The following is a 22,295-nucleotide window of genomic DNA, read 5'->3' as shown; positions in this document are numbered from 1 at the left end:
CTCACTGTTATACACTGATATACAGACAATCGGTGTATTATTTCCCAGTCGTTGTAGAAAGGTGTGGAGTATTAATAGCATTTTGCTGGTTAGTTGTTGCTGCTGCAAGTCTAGCATGGAAGTTCTCGGTGTGGTGACTGTCAGTGTTGACAACAAGATAAAAATAAACCATGTTCCCAGTCATCTCTGACCTCTAATCCATCCCTAGTGGGTAACCTGACCCTAACACTTATACCCCCCCCCTCCTAATTCCTAAAACCTCATCCCCCCCCTTGCCTAACTCTAACACCTAATCCCCTCCTACCTATACCCTAACACCTAATCCTTCTCCTTCCTTAACCCTAACACCTACCCCCCCCCACCTATACCCTAACACCTAATCCTTCCCCTTCCTTACCCCAGCACCTAACCCCCCCTATCTATACCCTAACAACTAATCCTTCTCCTTCCTTAACCCTAACACCTAAAGCCCCACCCTACCTAAACCCTAACACTTAATTCTTCCCCTTCCTTACCCCAACACCTAATCCCCCCCACACCTATACCCTAACAATTAATCCTTCCCCTTCCTTACCCCAACACCTAACCCCCCTACCTTTACCCTAACACCTAATCCTTCCATCCTTCCCATTCCTTACCCCAACACCTAATCCCCCCTACCTATACCCTAACACCTAATCCTTCCCCTTCCTTACCCCAACACCTAATCCCCCCTACCTATACCCTAACACCTAATCCTTCCCCTTCCTTACCCCAACACCTAATCCCCTCTACCAATACCCTAACAAGGAATGCTTCCCCTTCCTTACCCTAACACCTAATCCTCCCCCCTACCTATACCCTAACACCTAATCCTTCCCCTTCCTTACCCCAACACCTAATCCCCCTACCTATACCCTAACACCTAATCCTTCCCCTTCCTTACCCCAACACCTAATCCCCCCTACCTATACCCTAACACCTAATCCTTCCCCTTCCTTACCCCAACACCTAATCCCCCTACCTATACCCTAACACCTAATCCTTCCCCTTCCTTACCCCAACACCTAATCCCCCCTACCTATACCCTAACACCTAATCCTTCCCCTTCCTTACCCCAACACCTAATCCCCCCTACCAATACCCTAACAAGGAATGCTTCCCCTTCCTTACCCCAACACCTAATCATCCCCCCTACCTATACCCTAACACCTAATCCTTCCCCTTCCTTACCCCAACACCTAATCCCCCCTACCTATACCCTAACACCTAATCCTTCCCCTTCCTTACCCCAACACCTAATCCCCCCTACCAATACCCTAACAAGGAATGCTTCCCCTTCCTTACCCCAACACCTAATCCTCCCCCCTACCTATACCCTAACACCTAATCCTTCCCCTTCCTTACCCCAACACCTAATCCCCCCCTACCTATACCCTAACACCTAATCCTTCCCCTTACAAAACCCTAACACCTAATCCCCTCCCCTTACCTATACCCTAACACCTAATCTTTCTCTTTCCTAAACCCTAACACCTAATACTTCCCCTTACTAACTGCTAACACTTAATACTTCCCCTACCTAAACCCAAACATCTAATACTCACATTATTGGAACCCTTTTGGGTCTTCTCATGTTGATTCCCCTCAGCTTGGGGGGGGGGGGGGGTAGCTGATTGTGCTGAGAGCAGACTCATCAGGGTCATTGTTACAATGTTACAACAACACTCTATTGATTGGTTGAATCCACCAACTCAGCTCACACATGTTTTTGTGTTTCCTAATCCTACTATGTGTCCCGGTTGAATCTCAATACTTTGATGTGGTTTTCACTAGTTGCCGATGTTTACCGTGTAGTTGTATTAAATTGACCAGGCAGTGGGACAGCAATAATTGGGACTTGTTGTAGATAGATAGATAGATAGATAGATAGATAGATAGATAGATAGATAGATAGATAGATAGATAGATAGATAGATAGATAGATAGATAGATAGATAGATAGATAGATAGATAGATAGATAGATAGATAGATAGATAGATAGATAGATATGGGATAGACATATAGACATATAGATAGATAGATAGATAGATAGATAGATAGATAGATAGATAGATAGATACTTGGCTTGAAGCTTGATAATACCCTCTGCGGCACAGGTGCAACATACACTAATTTTACCAAAAGTATTGGGACGCCTGCCTTTACACACACATGAACTTTAATGGCATCTCAGTCTTAGTCCGTAGGGTTCAATATGGAGTTGGCCCACCCTTTACACCTATAACAGCTTCAACTCTTCTGGGAAGGCTGTCTACAAGGTTTAGGAGTGTGTCTATGGGAATGTTTTACCATTCTTCCAGAAACGCATTTGTGAGGTCAGGCACTGATGTTGGACGAGAAGGTCTGGCTCGCAGTCTCTGCTCTAATTCATCCCAAAGGTGTTCTATCGGGTTGAGGTCAGGACTCTGTGCAGGCCAGTCAAGTTCCTCCACCCCAAACTCGCCCATCCATGTCTTTATGGGCCTTGCTTTGTGCACTGGTGCGCAGTCATGTTGGAACAGGAAGGGGCCATCCACAAACTCTTCCCACAAAGTTGGGAGCATGAAATTGTACAAAAATGTCTTGGTATGCTGACGCCTTAAGAGTTCCCTTCACTGAAACTAAGGGGCCAAGCCCAACCCCTGAAAAACAACCCCACACCATAATCCCCCCTCCACCAAATGATTTGGAACAGTGCACAAAGCAAGGTCCATAAAGACATGAATGAGCGAGTCTGGGGTGGAGGAACTTGACTGGCCTGCACAGAGTCCTGACCTCAAACCCATAGAACACCTTTGGGATGAATTAAAGCAGAGACTGCGAGCCAGACCTTCTTGTCCGACATTAGTATCTGACCTCACAAACGCGCTTCTGGAAGAATGGTGAAACATTCCCATAGACACTCCTAAACCTTGTGGACAGCCTTCCCAGAAGAGTTGAAGCTGTTATAGCTGCAAAGGGAGGGCCAACTCAATATTGAACCCTACGGACTAAGACTGGGATGCCATTAAAGTTCATGTGCATGTAAAGGCAGGCGTCCCAATACTTTTGGCAATATAGTGTATATTTTCCAGCATGAAGGATGGAGTAATTAAAGCCCATAGGGCACAGTAAGGTAACTTATTATTTTAACCAGCATGCTGGCCCTTTAACACCCTTTAAAGGTGCCTGTGCTACATTTGAGGTGACTACTTGCTACATTTTATTCCAGAGTCACGGGTTCATTCATAAACCTCTCATAGTCCATGCTTCATTTCCAAGAAGAACCCTAATTGGTTGCTACAAGCTTTAGGTTTTTTTTCTTCGGTTTTTGTGCCTTATCCCTACTGTGTGTATATTAGAGGTGGAGGACAGGAGGGGGCCCCACCATCCCTGGCATTATCCCCACACCACACTTTCCTGATGTCCACATAGACTTGGTGCTTCTGTTGTCACACCATTAGCGAGTCCATGGTAGCAGTCTGTAATGATATATCGCAGACTGCAGGGGGCAAGCTTAAGGCAACCTGCTTTTCTGGAGGTTGATTTACTATTATGCGGTGAATAGCCTAAGAAGCCCTGTATTTTTGAATATGTGTCAGACAGGGTTTGCATTCTCATAAAAATCCTTGGAAACTCAAAAAAACACTCTGAAGCAAGTCAGAAGGAGGTCAAATGCAGGTCAAATGAATTATGAATGGCCTCAGAAGAGTTTCAAACTGATGTCATCGGCATTATCCAAAAGCTCATCAACACAACCCTGACTATGGATAAAGTGAGTAGAGTTAATCCCAGGCCATAGATCTATGGATAAACTCGGAGCGCCACTCAAAGCACAGGGAAAGCCAATCTCCTCTGGTCCTCTGGTCCTCTGGTCCTCGGAGATAGGGGTGCCGACATTTGTATTCACAATCCATTGTCAGCTGCTTAGCCACATCGGTTGTCATTACAAGAATGCGGCTTTGACCAGATCTTCGGCGGCTGTGCAGGTAGGATGCCCGGGTCTTCCGTCCCACCGAGCCGCGGAAGGTGGCGGGAAGGGGGGGGGACGTCCCCTCCCACTCCTTGTAATGACAGCCAAGCAGCTTCTCAGCCGCATCAGTTGTCATTATAAGACAGCTGACCGTTGGCTATGGACGCCGGTACTGGGGTGATGCCTCTAGCTTGCAGGCATCACTCTGGTACGAGCACTTTCCCCGAAATATCGGGTCTTCAGCGGCTGTGCAGGTAGGATGCCCGGGTCTACTGGTGGGACGGAAGACCCGGGCAAGCGTCCCCTCCCGCTCCTTATACAGTGGGTCCGGAAAGTATTCAGACCCCCTTAAATTTTTCACTCTTTGTTATATTGCAGCCATTTGCTAAAATCATTTAGGTTCATTCTTCTTCCTCATGAATGTACACATAGCACCCCATACTGACAGAAAAACACAGAATTGTTGACATTGTTGCAGATTTATTAAAAAAGAAAAACTGAAATATCACATGGTCCTAAGTATTCAGACCCTTTGCTCAGTATTTAGTAGAAGCCCCCTTTTGATCGAATACAGCCAGGAGTCTTTTTGGGAAAGATGCAACAAGTCTTTCACACCTGGATTTGGGGATCCTCTGCCATTCCTCCTTGCAGATCCTCTCCAGTTCTGTCAGGTTGGATGGTAAACGTTGGTGGACAGCCATTTTTAGGTCTCTCCAGAGATGCTCAATTGGGTTTAGGTCAGGGCTCTGGCTGGGCCATTCAAGAACAGTCACGGAGTTGTTGTGAAGCCACTCCTTCGTTATTTTAGCTGTGTGCTTAGGGTCATTGTCTTGTTGGAAGGTAAACCTTCGGCCCAGTCTGAGGTCCAGAGCACTCTGGAGAAGGTTTTTGTCCAGGATATCCCTGTACTTGGCCGCATTCATCTTTGCCTCAATTGCAACCAGTCGTCCTGTCCCTGCAGCTGAAAAACACCCCCACAGCATGATGCTGCCACCACCATGCTTCACTGTTGGGACTGTATTGGACAGGTGATGAGCAGTGCCGGGTTTTCTCCACACATACCGCTTAGAATTAAGGCCAAAAAGTTCTATTTTGGTCTCATCAGACCAGAGAATCTTATTTCTCACCATCTTGGAGTCCTTCAGGTGTTTTTTAGCAAACTCCATGCGGGCTTTCATGTGTCTTACACTGAGGAGAGGCTTCCGTCGGGCCACTCTGCCATAAAGCCCCGACTGGTGGAGGGCTGCAGTGATGGTTGACTTTCTACAACTTTCTCCCATCTCCTGACTGCATCTCTGGAGCTCAGCCACAGTGATCTTTGGGTTCTTCTTTACCTCTCTCACCAAGGCTCTTCTCCCTAGAAGGCTCTAGGAAGGGTTCTGGTCGTCCCAAACGTCTTCCATTTGAGGATTATGGAGGCCACTGTGCTCTTAGGAACCTTAAGTGCAGCAGAAATCTTTTTGTAACCTTGGCCAGATCTGTGCCTTGCCACAATTCTGTCTCTGAGCTCTTCAGGCAGTTCCTTTGACCTCATGATTCTCATTTGCTCTGACATGCATTGTGATCTGGAAGGTCTTATATAGACAGGTGTGTGGCTTTCCTAATCAAGTCCAATCAGTATAATCAAACACAGCTGGACTCAAATGAAGGTGTAGAACCATCTCAAGGATGATCAGAAGAAATGGAAAGCACCTGAGTTAAATATATGAGTGTCACAGCAAAGGGTCTGAATACTTAGGACCATGTGATATTTCAGTTTTTCTTTTTTAATAAATCTGCAACAATGTCAACAATTCTGTGTTTTTCTGTCAGTATGGGGTGCTATGTGTACATTCATGAGGAAGAAGAATGAACTTAAATGATTTTAGCAAATGGCTGCAATATAACAAAGAGTGAAAAATTTAAGGGGGTCTGAATACTTTCCGTACCCACTGTATGTATAGCACTGATTACTGTAGAAATGTCACTGGTAACCCCAAAAGTGTCAAAAATGTCAGTCAAGGGTCCGATCTGTCCGCCGCAATGTCGCAGTCCCTCAAAAAAAATCGCAGATCGCCGCCATTAAAAAAAAAAAAACAAAAATGACAAAAATCTTTCCCTTTGTTAGTAAACGCGATAACTTTTGCGCAAACCAATCAAAATACGCTTTTTGCGATTTTTTTTTTTTACCAAACATAGGTAGCATAAAACAAATTGGCCGAAAATGTTAAAAAATTTTGATTTTTTTATTTTTTTGGGGGCGAATTTCATATAAAAAAAAAGGGAAAAATATTGCTATTTTTTCAAAATTGACGCTCTTTTTTTGTTTATAGCGCATGATCAAAAAATCGCACAGGTGATCAAATACCACCAAAAGAAAGCTCTGTTTGTGGGAAAAAAAGGACGCCAAATTCGTTTAGGTACAGCATCGCACAACCGCGCAATTGTCCGTTAAAGTCACGCAGTGCCGAATCGCAAAATACCCCCTGGTCGTTTAGCAGCCAAATCCTCTGGGGCTTAAGTGGTTAATAAATAAAAAAAAAAATGTAAAAAAATAAATCACGTCACCATTGAATAAACATCATCCCTAGCTTCCAGGAACAATAAAACTCTGACAGCCTATAAACAGCCGGGACTTTTGTCCCGTGGGGAAGTAGCCCTTTTTTTTTTTCCACTAATGACCCAGAAAAACAACAGTAAGGTCAGCGAGAAATTATACGGAATGACATGTGACTCCGGTCCTGACCATGCCTGGTCTATTGTCCTACATGGACCACAAAAATCAGCCCAGCACAGGATCTGGACAATGATGCCTCCTCCTTAGTTTAGGCGTCAAAAGAGCCATGATGCTAAAAAGCAGTGATACTCATAGAAATGCTGAAAGTGCCCATGCAATTTAGATAACTCCACAAGTGCAAATAAAAAATGATGTGCAAAATGAAGATCCTTTTCATAAATGTTCAAAAAAAGTCCTCTAAACAGTGAAGGTCCATCACCATTGCAGCATCCAAACTGTGACACCACCACCTTATCCAGTTCTGGACCGGAGGGATTGGCCCCCTTAATAACCAGGCAATATTTTGCGATTACTTTAACAGACAATTGCGTGGTTGTGCGACACTGTACCTAAATAAAATTGATCTTAGATTGTAAGCTCTAACGAGCAGGGCCCTCTGATTCCTACTGTATTATAGTGTATTGTATTTGTACTGTCTACCCTCATGTTGTAAAGCGCTGCGTAAACTGTCGGCGCTATATAAATACTATATAATAATAATAATGTCCTTTTTTCCCACATAGATTTTTAATTTTTTTTGGTGGTATTTGATCACCTCTGTAATTTTTATTTTTTGCGTTATACACAAAAAAGAGCGACAATTCTGAAAAAAAAAAAAAAAAAAAAACAATATTTTTCACTTTCTGCTATATAACACTCCCCCAAAAAATAAAAAAAAATAAAAAATATATATAGATATATACATATATATATTATATATATTATATTATATATTATATATATTTTCATCATTTTAGGCCAATTTGTTTTCTGCTGCATATTTTTGGTAACAAAAATCGCAATAAGCGTAGTTTGATTGCTTTACGCAAAAGTCATTGCGTCTATAAACTAGGGGAAAGATTTCTGTCATTTTTATTTATTTATATATATTTTTTTTTTACTAGTAATGGCGGCGATCTGCGATTTTTAGCGGGACTGCGACATTGGGGCGGACAGATCGGACCCATAACTGACATTTTTGACACTTTTGGGGGGACCAGTGACATTACTACAATAATCAGTGCTAAAAATATGCACCGTCACTGTAATAATGACACTGGCAGGGAAGGGGTTAACACAGTGGTGATCAAAAGGGGTTAGTGTGAGCCTAGGGGGTGTTTTCTAGCTGTATGGGGGGGAGGGACTTGTGAAATGATCATAGAGACCTATGTTCCTATATAGAAGGATCACAGGGTTAAATGTGAGCCTAGGGGGTGTTTTTTTTTTTTTTTTTTTTGCAATTCGGCACTGCATTACTTTAACGGACAATTGCGCGGTCATGCGACGCTGTACCTAAATAAAATTGATGTACTTTTTTTTCCCACAAATAGAGATTTCTTTTGGTGGTATTTGATCACCTGCGCCATTTTTATTTATTTGTGTTATAAACAAAAATAGACGACAATTCTAAAAACAAACAAACAATATTTTTTACTTTCTGCTATATAACATTCCTAATAAAAAAATAAAAATCAATACTTTTCATCCTATATTAGGCCAATTTGTATTCTGCTACATATTTTTGGTAAACAAAAAAAAATTTCACTTTCTGCTCTATAACATTCCCCAAACAAACAAAAAAACAAAAAAAAAAATATATATATATATTCAAACTTTACATCATTTTAGGCCAATTTGTTTTCTGCTACATATTTTTGGTAAGAAAAAAAATTGCAATAAGCGTATTTTGATTGGTTTGTACAAAAGTTATCGCATCTACAAACTAGGAGAAAGATTTATGTCATTTTTATTTATTTATATATATTTTTTACTAGTAATGGCGGCGATCTGCAATTTTTAACAGAACTGCGGCATTGCGGCGGACAGATTGGACCCCTAACTGACATTTTTGACACTTTTGGGGGGACCAGTGACATTACTACAGTAATCAGTGCTTAAAATATGCTAAAAATATGCACTGTTACTGTAATAATGACACTGGCAGGGAGGGGGTTAACACAGTGGTGATCAAAGGGGTAAGTGTGAGCCTAGGGGGTGTTTTCTAACTGAGGGGGATGGGGCTTGTGAAATGACCATGTGATTCTATATAGAAGGATCACAGGGGCTCTGTGATCATTTCACAGAGAAGAACGGTCGGCTGTGTTTACAACGGAGCGTTTGCGGGTGCCCAGTAGAAATCGCAGCCGCCGGACCTGTGGATTGGCACCCCCGCTGGTGGGGCAGGAGTGCGCTCGCCCCCCTAGCGCCACTCATGTAACCGACGTAGCCCTTTGTCGTTTCGCGCAGCTGAGTAAAACTGCAGCAGGCTGTCGGCGAGCGGTTCATGAAGAACGCTGGCTTACCAGCTTCATAGGACCCTCTAATTGCCGCATGGGCTTTTTCTTGAACTTTTTGTTTAAAAGTTTAAATCAGTATTTTTTGCAAGAAAATTGCTTCTAACCCCCAAACATTAATTTTTTTTTTTTTTTAAGCGGAGACCCTAGGGAATAAAATGGTGATCTTTGCAATTTTTTATGTCGCACAGTATTTGCGCAGCAGTTTTGCAAATTTAATTTATTTATTTCTCCTCCCTCCCTGGTCCCGCTGGGCCAGATTGCTGCAATCCCCCGCTGTCAGACGCCAAAAAGCCGTTTCACCGGATTTGAAATCCCCACGGCTTTCTATCCCCGCGGCTTTCCATACGTCGGTTCGCGCAGTCGAGCAGCTTCTGATTGGTCAGTGCCAACAATGTAACAGTGCTGACTAGTTGAAATCCCTGTAGTCCGTTCTGTCAGGCTGGGGGCAGTGGCATGGCTATGGGGGTACGGACCGCACCTGAGTGACACCCGGCAGAGGGGTGGCACCAAGGTTGCCAACGATCCATAAAAAATATGGTTGCGGGATTGACTTTGAGCAGTTTCAAAGCTGACTGGGGTTGGACATGCTTGGCTATTTTCTGCCAGGCGGGTGCATGCACAGTGAGTCAGTGATGTCATGGCGCTGACTGGTGCTATGTTGGAATGAATGGCAGCATGGCATTGGGCACACCTCCCAAGATCTGACCCGGAGACCGGATCCCAGCTCACCATCCCACCACCATGCCACTTTGAGCAGCATGGATATGGAGTCCCAGAGACTAGAACCCTGCACCTTCCATCCATGGCTGCTGGAGACTCCCATGCCACTGTGAGTCCCGCTATGGCCACAATCTCTGACCATCTCTTGTATCCTCTCTGCCGTCTCTGACCATCTCTTGTATCCTCTCTGCTGTCTCTGACCATCTCTTGTATCCTCTCTGCCATCTCTGACCATCTCTTGTATCCTCTCTGCTGTCTCTGACCATCTCTTGTATCCTCTCTGCTGTCTCTGACCATCTCTTGTATCCTCTCTGCCATCTCTGACCATCTCTTGTATTCTCTCTGCTGTCTCTGACCATCTCTTGTATCCTCTCTGCTGTCTCTGACCATCTCTTGTATCCTCTCTGCTGTCTCTGACCATCTCTTGTATCCTCTCTGCCGTCTCTGACCATCTCTTTTATCCTCTCTGCTGTCTCTGACCATCTCTTATATCCTCTCTGCCATCTCTGACCATCTCTTGTATCCTCTCTGCTGTCTCTGACCATCTCTTGTATCCTCTCTGCCGTCTCTGACCATTTCTTGTATCCTCTCTGCTGTATATCGTATAGATCCTAACACATTACCCAGTCCATACCAGTATAGATCCTAACACATTACCCAGTCCATACCAGTATAGATCCTAACACATTACCCAGTCCATATCAGTATAGATCCTAACACATTACCCAGTCCATACCAGTATAGATCCTAATGCATTATCCAGTCCATACCAGTATAGATCCTAACACATTACCCAGTCCATACCAGTATAGATCCTAACATATTACCCAGTCCATACCAGTATAGATCCTAATGCATTATCCAGTCCATACCAGTATAGATCCTAACACATTACCCAGTCCATACCAGTATAGATCCTAACACATTACCCAGTCCATACCAGTATAGATCCTAACACATTACCCAGTCCATACCAGTATATATCCTAACACATTACCCAGTCCATACCAGTATAGATCCTAACACATTACCCAGTCCATACCAGTATAGATCCTAACACATTACCCAGTCCATACCAGTATAGATCCTAACACATTACCCAGTCCATACCAGTATAGATCCTAACACATTACCCAGTCCATACCAGTATAGATATCCAGCATGAGATTTTTCCCATTGAGATCTGATGTGTTTTCAAAGTGTTCTTTTCATTTTTTTTGAGCCGCGTATTTAGATTTTTACATTTTCACAAGTACTTGTGAAAATACTCGGTATCAGTACATCCCTGGATATTTCCCTTCGTTTCTTGTCCCAAACCCACAACAGGAAGTGGAGGGAAATCCCTGGCTGTCACCAGAACTAGTGTCCCCATTGCAAGATTTCTCATTTATTCCTGTTCTGGTGACAACCCAACATTTTGGCTTCTTTTCATTCTTGGTGATAATGGTAAATAGTGGGAGTGAATCTCCCTAATGGAGATCTCAGACTGCAATAAAAACCTGACAGAGGTTCTATCCCCTCTCTACTCTATCCAAAATGCAAAAAAAAGTTTTTCCTTCAGTTCTAGTATAAGGTTAGGAGTTTGAGGTTGGTGTTAATAATTGAGGTTAGTATTTCTCCCGAAGGCTACGTCTGGAATAATCGTTCCCAGACCCATCTCACACCCAAAGATCAAACCCTGAACCCAGAGCTCTTAAAGGCCCGGAGCAGGCCTATATATCAGCCACAGGCTGGGAACATTCTAAATTTGTTATTTTGTATCTCTTTAGAGAAAAAGTTTTTCTCTGCACCGTCTTCTGACACATGGGGATGGTGGACATAAATAGCGCACTATGCTGCGATTATGGCGGCAGACAGAAAAGCCTTTTATATAATGAAGGGGGATTCACAGAAAAGACGTGGCAGGTTATCCTCTTACTGAACTCCCATCGCTCTTCCGCAATCAGCTTTTAATAGCAGAAGTGCGGATTTAGGAAAAAATGAGAGTCCGTCATTGCAGACGGGGCCCGGCCTGCTCGCCGAGTCGCTGTGGGGCCTATAAGAAAGGGGAAGTTTCCATAGTGAAGGGTGAATGTTCCTGACTGACAGACGGACGGCTGTGTGCAGCTGCTGGGCCCCACGGAGGAGCGTTAAAGCCCAACTGCAGGCATGTGATACCAAGACGCCATTTAACGCAGTTCTGTATTCATTTAACCACTTGACCCCCCAGGCCAGTTCTGAAATTTTTCTCAAACGTGCAAAAATCTACTGTTTATTTTTTCTAAATAATTATTAGAACCCCCCCAAACATTTTATATATATATATACTGTATATTTATTATATACTGCATGTGTGTGTGTATATGTGTATATATATATATATATATATATATATATATACAAACCCAATTCCAAAAAAGTTGGGACACTGTACAAATTGTGAGTAAAAAAGGAATGGACTCATTTACAAATCTCATAATCTTATATTTTATTCACAATATAATATAGATAACATATCAAATGTTGAAAGTGAGACATTTTGAAATGTCATGCCAAATATTGGCTCATTTTGGATTTCATGAGAGCTACACATTCCAAAAAAGTTGGGACAGGTAGCAATAAGAGGCCGGAAAAATTAAATGTACATATAAGGAACAGCTGGAGGACCAATTTGCAACTTATTAGGTAAATTGGCAACATGATTGGGTATAAAAAGAGCCTCTCAGAGTGGCAGTGTCTCTCAGAAGTCAAGATGGGCAGAGGATCACCAATTCCCCCAATGCTGCGGCGAAAAATAGTGGAGCAATATCAGAAAGGAGTTTCTCAGAGAAAAATTGCAAAGAGTTTGAAGTTCTCATCATCTACAGTACATAATATCATCCAAAGGTTCAGAGAATCTGGAACAATCTCTGTGTGTAAGGGTCAAGGCTGGAAAACCATACTGGATGGCGGTGATCTTCGGGCCCTTAGACGGCACTGCATCACATACAGGAATGCTACTGTAATGGAAATCACAACATGGGCTCAGGAATACTTCCAGAAAACCTTGTCGGTGAACACAATCCACCGTGCCATTCACCGCTGCCAGCTAAAACTCTATAGGCCAAAAAAGAAGCCATGTCTAAACATGATCCAGAAGCGCAGGCATTTTCTCTGGGCCAAGGCTCATTTAAAATGGTCTGTGGCAAAGTGGAAAACTGTTCTGTGGTCAGACGAATCAAAATTTGAAGTTCTTTTTGGAAAACTGGGACGCCATGTCATCCGGACTAAAGAGGACAAGGACAACCCAAGTTGTAATCAGTGCTCAGTTCAGAAGCCGGCATCTCTGATGGTATGGGGTTGCATGAGTGCGTGTGGCATGGGCAGCTTACACATCTGGAAAGGCACCATCAATGCTGAAAGGTATATCTAAGTTCTAGAACAACATATGCTCCCATCCAGACGTCGTCTCTTTCAGGGAAGACCTTGCATTTTCCAACATGACAATGCCAGACCACATACTGCATCAATTACAACATCATGGCTGCGCAGAAGAAGGATCCGGGTACTGAAATGGCCAGCCTGCAGTCCAGACCTTTCACCCATAGAAAACATTTGGCGCATCATCCGCAGTCTCTGACCATCTCCTGTAGCATGTCTGCAGTCTCTGACCATCTCCTGCAGCATGTCTGCAGTCTCTGACCATCTCCTGTAGTATGTCTGCAGTCTCTGACCATCTCCTGCAGCATGTCTGCAGTCTCTGACCATCTCCTGTAGTATGTCTGCAGTCTCTAACCATCTCCTGCAGCATGTCTGCAGTCTCTGACCATCTCCTGTAGCACATCTGCAGTCTCTGACCATCTCCTGTAGTATGTCTGCAGTCTCTAACCATCTCCTGTAGCACATCTGCAGTCTCTGACCATCTCCTGTAGTATGTCTGCAATCTCTGACCATCTCCTGTAGTATGTCTGCAGTCTCTGACCATCTCCTGTAGTATGTCTGCAGTCTCTGACCATCTCTTGTATCATGTCTGCAGTCTCTAACCATCTCCTGTAGTATGTCTGCAGTCTCTGACCATCTCCTGTAGTATGTCTGCAGTCTCTGACCATCTCCTGTAGTATGTCTGCAGTCTCTGACCATCTCCTGTAGTATGTCTGCAGTCTCTGACCATCTCCTGTAGTATGTCTGCAGTCTCTGACCATCTCCTGTAGTATGTCTGCAGTCTCTGACCATCTCCTGCAGCATGTCTGCAGTCTTTGACCCTCTCCTGTAGCATGGCTGCAGTTTTAGACAGCCTTCTTTACAACGTCCAATTAATGGATATTATATAAGTCCCTTTGGTGATGTCAGGGAGTCACATTTGTCAGGGGCCACTAAGTTGAACATCACTTTTCCACAATGTATTACCTATAAACAATCATCCTGTTTCTGAGAATGGTCCCCCCAATGTTAGGATGGTCCAGTGATGTATTAGTGAATGCAGAGATAACAGAGGAGAAGAACGAGGACACCGTGGCTGTCCACACACCATGACAATGGAGATAAATAATAATATCAAACATTGATCATATTGGAGCAGATTGATGACAATTCCCAGCACATCGGTGACGTACTGTAAGATTATTGATGGATCAGTTATTATAGGAAGCAATGCTGGTAAATGGCGCTGCGTGAGTGATACTATCAATACTCCTCTTCTAGCAAACCCCGGACCCAAGTTACATACACTGTACTCTGTGTATAGGACTCTATTCTACTCTACTCTATAGAGCCCATGTGTACCAAGAGATTTTCCATATTAGCAGTATTTCGGAAGAGGAGAGTTATAGAGGAAGGAGCAGAGTCCTCCAGCAGTGCAGAGAATTTCGGAAGAGGAGAGTTATAGAGAAAGGAGCAGAGGAGAGTTATAGAGAAAGGAGCAGAGGAGAGTTATAGAGAAAGGAGCAGAGTCCTACAGCAGTGCAGAGTATTTCAGGAGAGGAGAGTTATAGAGGAAGGAGCAGAGTCCTCCAGCAGTGCAGAGTATTTCAGGAGAGGAGAGTTATAGAGGAAGGAGCAGAGTCCCCCAGCAGTGCAGAGTATTTCAGGAGAGGAGAGTTATAGAGGAAGGAGCAGAGTCCTCCAGCAGTACAGAGTATTACAGGAGAGGAGAGTTATAGAGGAAGGAGCAGAGTCCTCCAGCAGTGCAGAGTATTTGGGGAGAGGTGAGTTATAGAGAAAGGAGTAGAGTCCTCCAGCAGTGCAGAGTATTTCGGGAGAGGAGAGTTATAGAGAAAGGAGCAGAGGAGAGTTATAGAGAAAGGAGCAGAGTCCTTCAGCAGTGCAGAGTATTTCAGGAGAGGAGAGTTATAGAGAAAGGAGTAGAGTCCTCCAGCAGTGCAGAGTATTTCAGGAGAGGAGAGTTATAGAGGAAGGAGCAGAGTCCTCCAGCAGTGCAGAGTATTTCGGGAGAGGAGAGTTATAGAGAAAGGAGCAGAGGAGAGTTATAGAGAAAGGAGCAGAGTCCTCCAGCAGTGCAGAGTATTTCAGGAGAGGAGAGTTATAGAGAAAGGAGTAGAGTCCTCCAGCAGTGCAGAGTATTTCGGGAGAGGAGAGTTATAGAGAAAGAAGTAGAGTCATATCCAGCAGTGCAGAGTATTTCAGTTGAGGAGAGTTATAGAGGAAGGAGCAGAGTCCTCCAACAGTGCAGAGTATTTCGGGAGAGGTGAGTTATAGAGAAAGGAGTAGAGTCATCCAGCAGTGCAGAGTATTTCAGGAGAGGAGAATTAGAGGAAAGAGCAGAATCCTCCAGCAGTGCAGAGTATTTCAGGAGAGGTGAGTTAGAGGAAGGAGCAGAGTCCTTCAGTAGTGCAGAGTATTAAAGGAGAGGAGAGTTATAGAGGAAGGAGCAGAGTCCTCCAGCAGTGCAAAGTATTTCAGGAGAGGAGAGTTATAGAAGAAGGAGCAGAGTCCTCCAGCAGTGCAGAGTATTTCAGGAGAGGAGAGTTATAGAGGAAGGAGCAGAGTCCTCCAGCAGTGCAGAGTATTTCAGGAGAGGAGAGTTATAAAGGAAGGAGCAGAGTCCTCCAGCAGTGCAGAGTATTTAGGGAGAGGAGAGTTATAGAGGAAGGAGCAGAGTCCTCCAGCAGTGCAGATTATTTCAGGAGAGGTGAGTTAGAGGAAGGAGCAGAGTCCTCCAGCAGTGCAAAGTATTTTGGGAGAGGAGAGTTATAAAGGAAGGAGCAGAGTCCTCCAGCAGTGAAAAGTATTTCTGGAGAGGTGAGTTAGAGGAAGGAGCAGAGTCCTCCAGCAGTGCAAAGTATTTTGGTGGAGGGGAGTAAGAGGAAGGAGCAGAGTCCTGCAGCAGTGCAAAGTATTTCGGGAGAGGTGAGTTAAAGGAAGGAGCAGAGTCCTCCAGCAGTGCAGAGTATTTTGGGAGAGGTGAGTTAGAGGAAGGAGCAGAGTCCTCCAGCAGTGCAAAGTCTTTGGGGAGAGGTGAATTAGAGGAAGGAGCAGAGTCCTCCAGCAGTGCAGAGTATTTTGGGAGAGGTGAATTAGAGGAAGGAGCAGAATCCTCCAGCAGTGCAGAGTATTTTGGGAGAGGTGAATTAGAGGAAGGAGCAGAGTCCTCCAGCAGTGCAAAGTATTTCAGTAGAGGTGAATTAGAGGAAGGAGCAGAGTCCTCCAGCAGTGCAGAGTATTTTGGGAGAGGTGAGTTAGAGGAAGGAGCAGAGTCCTCCAGCAGTGCAGAGTATTTTGGGAGAGGTGAATTAGAGGAAGGAGCAGAGTCCTCCAGCTGTTTGGGTTTTTGCTCATTTTTCACTCTGGATTCTGCTCTTGGTTATGAACGGGTTATGGCTTTTATTAAGTTACACAATTTAATCCACAGCTGGAAAGCGTTCTTCCTGGACTTAGTGGCTGGTTAGGGTTGTGATTAATGAATGCGTGCAATCAGATCTGGGTAGAGGCGGTGGCACGGTGCCCATGTGGCAGGAGACCCCCTGCTGTGTCAGTTTCCCAGGATCCTTCTAAATATTTAGGGTCCTTCCGCCCCAGACAGTGGAGAGAGCCTGGAATAAGCTGTCACTCCCAGCTGGTTTTAGATTTATGAGTTCTTGGGAATGCAGAAAACATCTTCCACTCTTCCAGGAGGACAAACTGTGCTCTGCACGGCAGCCAGTTACTGCATAGAGCACTCAGTACAGAGCCCATGGACAGCCGTTCAATTCCATGCCACTGGTGAACTACAATGTACAAGCCCCAGCTTACGGTTCATGTCCTACAGACACCAGCATTCTCGGTCGTCCTAGAGAAGAACCAAGAGTTGGGGAAAGAGGGAGGGATGGATTAGTGTCTTGGTATGTTGGTTTTTGGCTTCTGAAAATTGGTGTGGTTATATTGGGTGTGGGAGTAATGGAGCCAAAAATTTCATCATGCAATTTTTACTACAAGAGTATTTTTCCACATACTGATATCAATGAAAAAGTAAAGTGGATCTCAAGTTTTATTTAAAAAAAAAAATAAAAATAGAACAGGCTTTTGAAAAATAAAAAACCCGGCTCTTGTTGCAATACAAGATCCCACAAAAACTTCACTCCACTGATGGTAGCCATTCTTCTTCCAAGTTGAATGATAGCCAGACGCATTCTACCCCTTTCTTATGAGGCCAGACTATATTGGACAACCCCCAGGGATGCGCTGCCATGTCGATTCTATTCGATTCAGCAAGTCTCATAAGAAGATGTTATAAACAGAGCTAAAGTTACCCAAGGTCCAGAGGATAAAAAATATTGTGTCACTGCTCAAGGGGGAAATTGTCCTAAGTAATAAGTAAAACAGAACTAAGTTCCCCAAGGGGTAGGGGATGAAGCCATCTTTGGGATTTTAATGCATATTATACCATAGTGGGCCATAATCAAGTTATAATTTAAACTTTAGTCACATTAAAGTCTACAATCGGCTACTACATCAGGACTGGGGAAGAGGATGATATAAACCTGCAAAAAATGGAGCTTAAGTTACCCAAAAGCAAGAGGATAAAAATCTTGTGTGACTGCTTAGGAGGGCAACTATCCTAAGTAATAAGTAAAACAGAACTAAGTTCCCCAAGGGCTAGAGGATGAAGCCATCTTTGGAATTTGAATGCATATTATACCACAGTGACATTATTAAGTCATAGATTAAATTTATCAAGTCACATTAGATTCTTATAGGTTATTACATCAGGGCTGGGGAAGAAGATGATATAAACCTGCAAAAAATTGAGCTTAAGTTACCCAAGAGCAGGGGAATAAAAATTTTGTGTGACTACTTAGGGGGACAACTGTCCTAAGTTATTGTCAGGGAACTACCAATATCCTGGCGAATCAGCGAATTCGCGCATTGGCGCGAATGCGCATGCGCGCCCAAACACGGGCAAACGCAGTTAGGAATGTGCGTGCGCCAATGCGCACGCGCGTACGCCATGCGTAATGGCGCTTGGCGCCAAACGGCCTATTTAAAGCCAGCAGCCACAACATCTAGTTGCTGGATGATCAACAGCCTCCCGTGTTCCCTGTGCCTTGTTTACCTGCTTATCTTGCCTTCCCGTTGCCGACCCGGACTGTCTGACTTGCTTCTCCTGGCTCCTGACCCCTTGGCTTGCTCTCGGACTCCTGTTGTCTTCTCCAATACTTGACCTCGGCTTGGCTCCTGACTTCGCTCCAGTATTTCTCCCAGTCTGTTCCTGTCTGCACCTTGTAACTGCCTGGCTTGCCAAAGTGTTCCAGACCTGCTTGGGACTTCTCAACAAGTTGGTTCCTGCTTCCATCCTGGTCATCCCAACCGGCAACCCGTGCTACTTCGGGCACAGCACTCCCTGTCCCACTTCCAGGGGTACTCTGCACCTAGCCGCAAGGGGAGCCCTCTCTACACTCCGGCTTCGGATCAGGTACGTGACAGTATCATCCAGCCATGTCAGAAGCCGAGAGAGGTGCCTCCCCGCTGGAAACCCTGTGCCAGCAAGTGACAGCATTAACCCAGGCGGTGAAGAATCTTCAGGATGGGTACTTCCAACTGGAAGGTCGTTTACAGTACCTGACTACACCATCTCTGGCAGCGACTCCAAATCCACCCGCTGCAGTCTCCACCTCCGCTCCTGTAACTTCAGGACAATCAGCTCCAACTCCTATGATGATGGCTCCGCCTCCAGAACCAAGAGTACCTATACCTGAACGCTTCTCGGGGGATCGCCGCAAGTTTAAGTCATTCAAAAATGCCTGCCTGTTATACCTGGCCCTGCAACCCAGAACTTTTTCTTTAGAGACAGTTAAAGTGGGGTTTATTATTTCCCTGTTGTCTGATGAACCCCAGTCCTGGGCCCATCAGTTACTGGAACAGAAGGATCCTGCTGTCAGTTCCGTTGAGGTTTTCTTCGAGGCTATGGCACAGCTATACGATGACCCACAACGTATGGCCACTGCCGAGGCTACGCTCCATAAGCTACAGCAAGGCCGACGCCCTGTAGAGGATTACACAGTGGACTTTCGTAGGTGGGCCGCAGACACAGGGTGGAATGAGGCCGCCCTCAAATACCAATATCGGTTAGGTCTGTCTGAAACCCTGAAAGATGAGTTGGCACGAGTAGAGACCCCCACCTCATTAGAGGGGCTCATTCAACTCGCCATCCAATTGGACAGACGTTTGCGGGAACGCAGGTCTGAACGAGCTCAGTCTCATCAGCCTACTTGGATGTTACCCAAGGTGCCACCATCTCCTGCTCCTCTACCCACTGCTACCAGCCCAATGTCTCCTGAAGAGCCTATGCAGATCGGAGTGGTCCGCTCAGCCTTAACCCCTGCTGAAAGGCTTCGTCGCAGGCAATTGAACTTATGTCTTTACTGTGGGGAAGATGGACACTTTCTCCGTGACTGCCCAGTGAGACCAAGTAAGCCCGCTGCTTTCAACCATCTGCATCTCCAAATTCCGGGACCCTCTCCCGCTCACCTAGTCCTTCTTGTTTCATTACAGGTGGCAGAAGGAGAGATCAAGCTGCCAGCAATCATTGATTCCGGAGCCTGCAGCTGTTTCCTGGATATCTCTGTGGCAAGAAACCTTCACATTCCACTCCAGACCAAGCGCCATAAACTGGAAATCCACCTTGCAGACGGCACCACTCCCAGGTCCGGGCCCGTCATTCAGGAGACCTTACCCGTACTTGCCACTACTGGCCCTGGCCATAAGGAACTTCTTCACTTTGACGTCCTTCCTTCACCTATGTTTCCTGTAATTCTGGGAATTCCGTGGCTACGGGCCCATAACCCGTTGATAGACTGGTCCAAAGGGGAAGTATCCTTCAAATCAGTATACTGCCTCCAACATTGTATGACTCCTGAGATACCTCCTCCTGCCAGCTGTCTTGCCATTCAGCCTGTTTCCAATGCCAGCCAAGACGTTCCTTCCGCCTATCATAGTTTTCTGGACGTTTTTGATAAGAAGAAGGCGGACTCTCTACCACCTCACCGTCCCTATGATTGCCCAATAGAATTGTTGCCTGGTGCTGAGATCCCTTTTGGCCGTATTTTCCCACTTTCAGAGACGGAACTTGAAGCCCTACGGCAATACATCGATGAAAACCTCAGCAAGGGCTTCATTCGTCCTTCTTCCTCTCCGGCCGGAGCCGGAATCTTCTTCGTGGAGAAAAAAGACCACACTCTCAGGCCATGTGTGGACTACAGGGACTTGAATAAAATAACTATAAAGAACCGGTACCCACTCCCTCTCGTTCCTGAACTCTTCCAGAGGTTTCGTTCTGCTCAAGTCTTTACTAAATTGGACTTACGAGGTGCCTATAATTTGGTGCGGATCCGCGAGGGCGATGAGTGGAAGACTGCCTTTCGAACCCGTTTCGGGCATTTCGAATACTTGGTTATGCCCTTCGGGCTGTGTAATGCCCCCGCCACTTTCCAGCACCTTGTAAATGATATTTTCCGAGAATTCCTGGACAATTTCCTCATCGTTTATTTAGACGACATCCTTATTTTTTCTACTACCCTGGAGTTGCACAGAATACATGTACAAAAAGTATTGGCCACTCTCAGAAAACACGGGCTTTATGCTAAAGCAGAAAAATGTGAATTCGAGAAGTCATCCATACAATTTCTGGGTCTGATTATCTCCACTGATGGAATAGCAATGGACCCTCAGAAAGTGTCTGCCATCCTGGAGTGGCCTGCCCCCTCTGACAAAAAGGGCATCCAAAGGTTTGTGGGTTTCGCAAACTTTTACCGAAGGTTTATTAAGGACTTTTCCCGCATCATTGCCCCCATTACGCAGATGACTCGGCAAAACACTCGGTTCCAATGGTCCCCAGAGGCCCAAAGTGCATTTGACAAGCTCAAGGCTGTATTCACCAGTGCTCCGGTGCTACAACACCCAGACCCAGCCTTACCCTACGTCCTTGAAGTTGATGCTTCAGAAGTGGCCACGGGAGCAGTCCTATCGCAACGCCAGGGACCCAAGGCATTGCTTCACCCAGTAGCGTTTTTTTCTAGAAAGCTCAGTCAGCCCGAGAAGAACTACGATGTAGGGGACCGAGAACTATTGGCCATCAAGGCCGCATTAGAAGAATGGCGATATTTGCTGGAGGGCGCAGCCCACCCAATAATGATATTCACGGACCACAAGAACCTCGAATATCTCAGATCAGCCAAACGCCTAAGACCTCGGCAGGCCAGATGGGCACTATTCTTTTCGAGGTTTAACTTCCATCTCACATACCGGCCAGGCTCTAAGAATGGGAAGGCAGATGCCCTCTCGCGGATGTTCCCTGAAACCCCTGTGGATGTCACCCCCAGTACAATTCTGTCCTCTCAAAACTTTCTTTTACTCCAGCCTGATCTTAGGACCACCCTTGAACTGGCCTCTGCCCGCTGTACTGCTCCTGAGACTGCTACTCTCCAAAGACAGGGAAAATTTTTTTTGCATGAAGACAAGTTCTTTGTACCCCAGGAAGCCAGACTCACGGTCCTTAAAGCTCTTCATGACCATCAACTTGCCGGTCACTTTGGGGTCCGAAAGACCTTAGAGCTAATTCAGCGATCCTATTGGTGGCCAAACCTAAGAAAGAACTGTAAGGACTATGTGAGTTCCTGTACCACCTGCCTTCGGAGTAAAGGCAGTCACGTCCAAGCCTGGGGTCTGTTGAAACCACTTCCGGTCCCAAGACAACCATGGGAGATGTTGTCCATGGATTTTATAGTGGACCTACCTTCTTCAGAGGGATTCTCCACAATTATGGTGATAGTAGACCGCTTGTCCAAAATGGCCCATTTTATTCCCATGGTTGGCACTCCTTCGGCCGTGGACACGGCACATACCTTTGTCAAGGAAATAGTGAGGCTACATGGTCTACCCGGCAGCATTGTATCCGACCGTGGAGTACAATTTACTTCCAGATTTTGGAGGTCTCTCTGTAAAGCCTTGAATATTGAAGTCTGCTTATCTTCAGCATATCACCCCCAAAGTAATGGTCAAACGGAGAGAACCAACCAAACCCTTGAGCAATATCTCCGCTGCTTTTCCACATTTTCGCAAGACAACTGGGTATCCTTACTCCCTTGTGCGGAGTTTGCC

The 22,295-nt window shown here is 45.2% G+C and overlaps 2 protein-coding genes across 3 annotated transcripts in view; both read left to right on the top strand.

Annotated features, from left to right (window-relative positions):
* Positions 1-22,295, top strand: part of LOC309550265 (eotaxin-like) — a gene marked incomplete at its 3' end in the record, with an annotated part of 902,909 nt that overhangs the window by 246,011 nt on the left and 634,603 nt on the right. The gene's annotated exons all lie outside the window — the stretch shown is intronic.
* IL11RA (interleukin 11 receptor subunit alpha) overlaps positions 1-22,295 on the top strand; it is a 218,711-nt gene that overhangs the window by 330 nt on the left and 196,086 nt on the right. The window lies entirely within an intron of this gene.

The sequence above is a fragment of the Pelophylax lessonae genome (assembly GCF_965119305.1).
Source record: "Pelophylax lessonae genome assembly, chromosome: 1".
NCBI classification, from domain to species: Eukaryota; Metazoa; Chordata; class Amphibia; order Anura; family Ranidae; genus Pelophylax; species Pelophylax lessonae.
The sequence above is the reverse complement of the archived record's forward strand: the minus strand, read 5'-3'. Positions and strand labels throughout refer to the sequence as shown.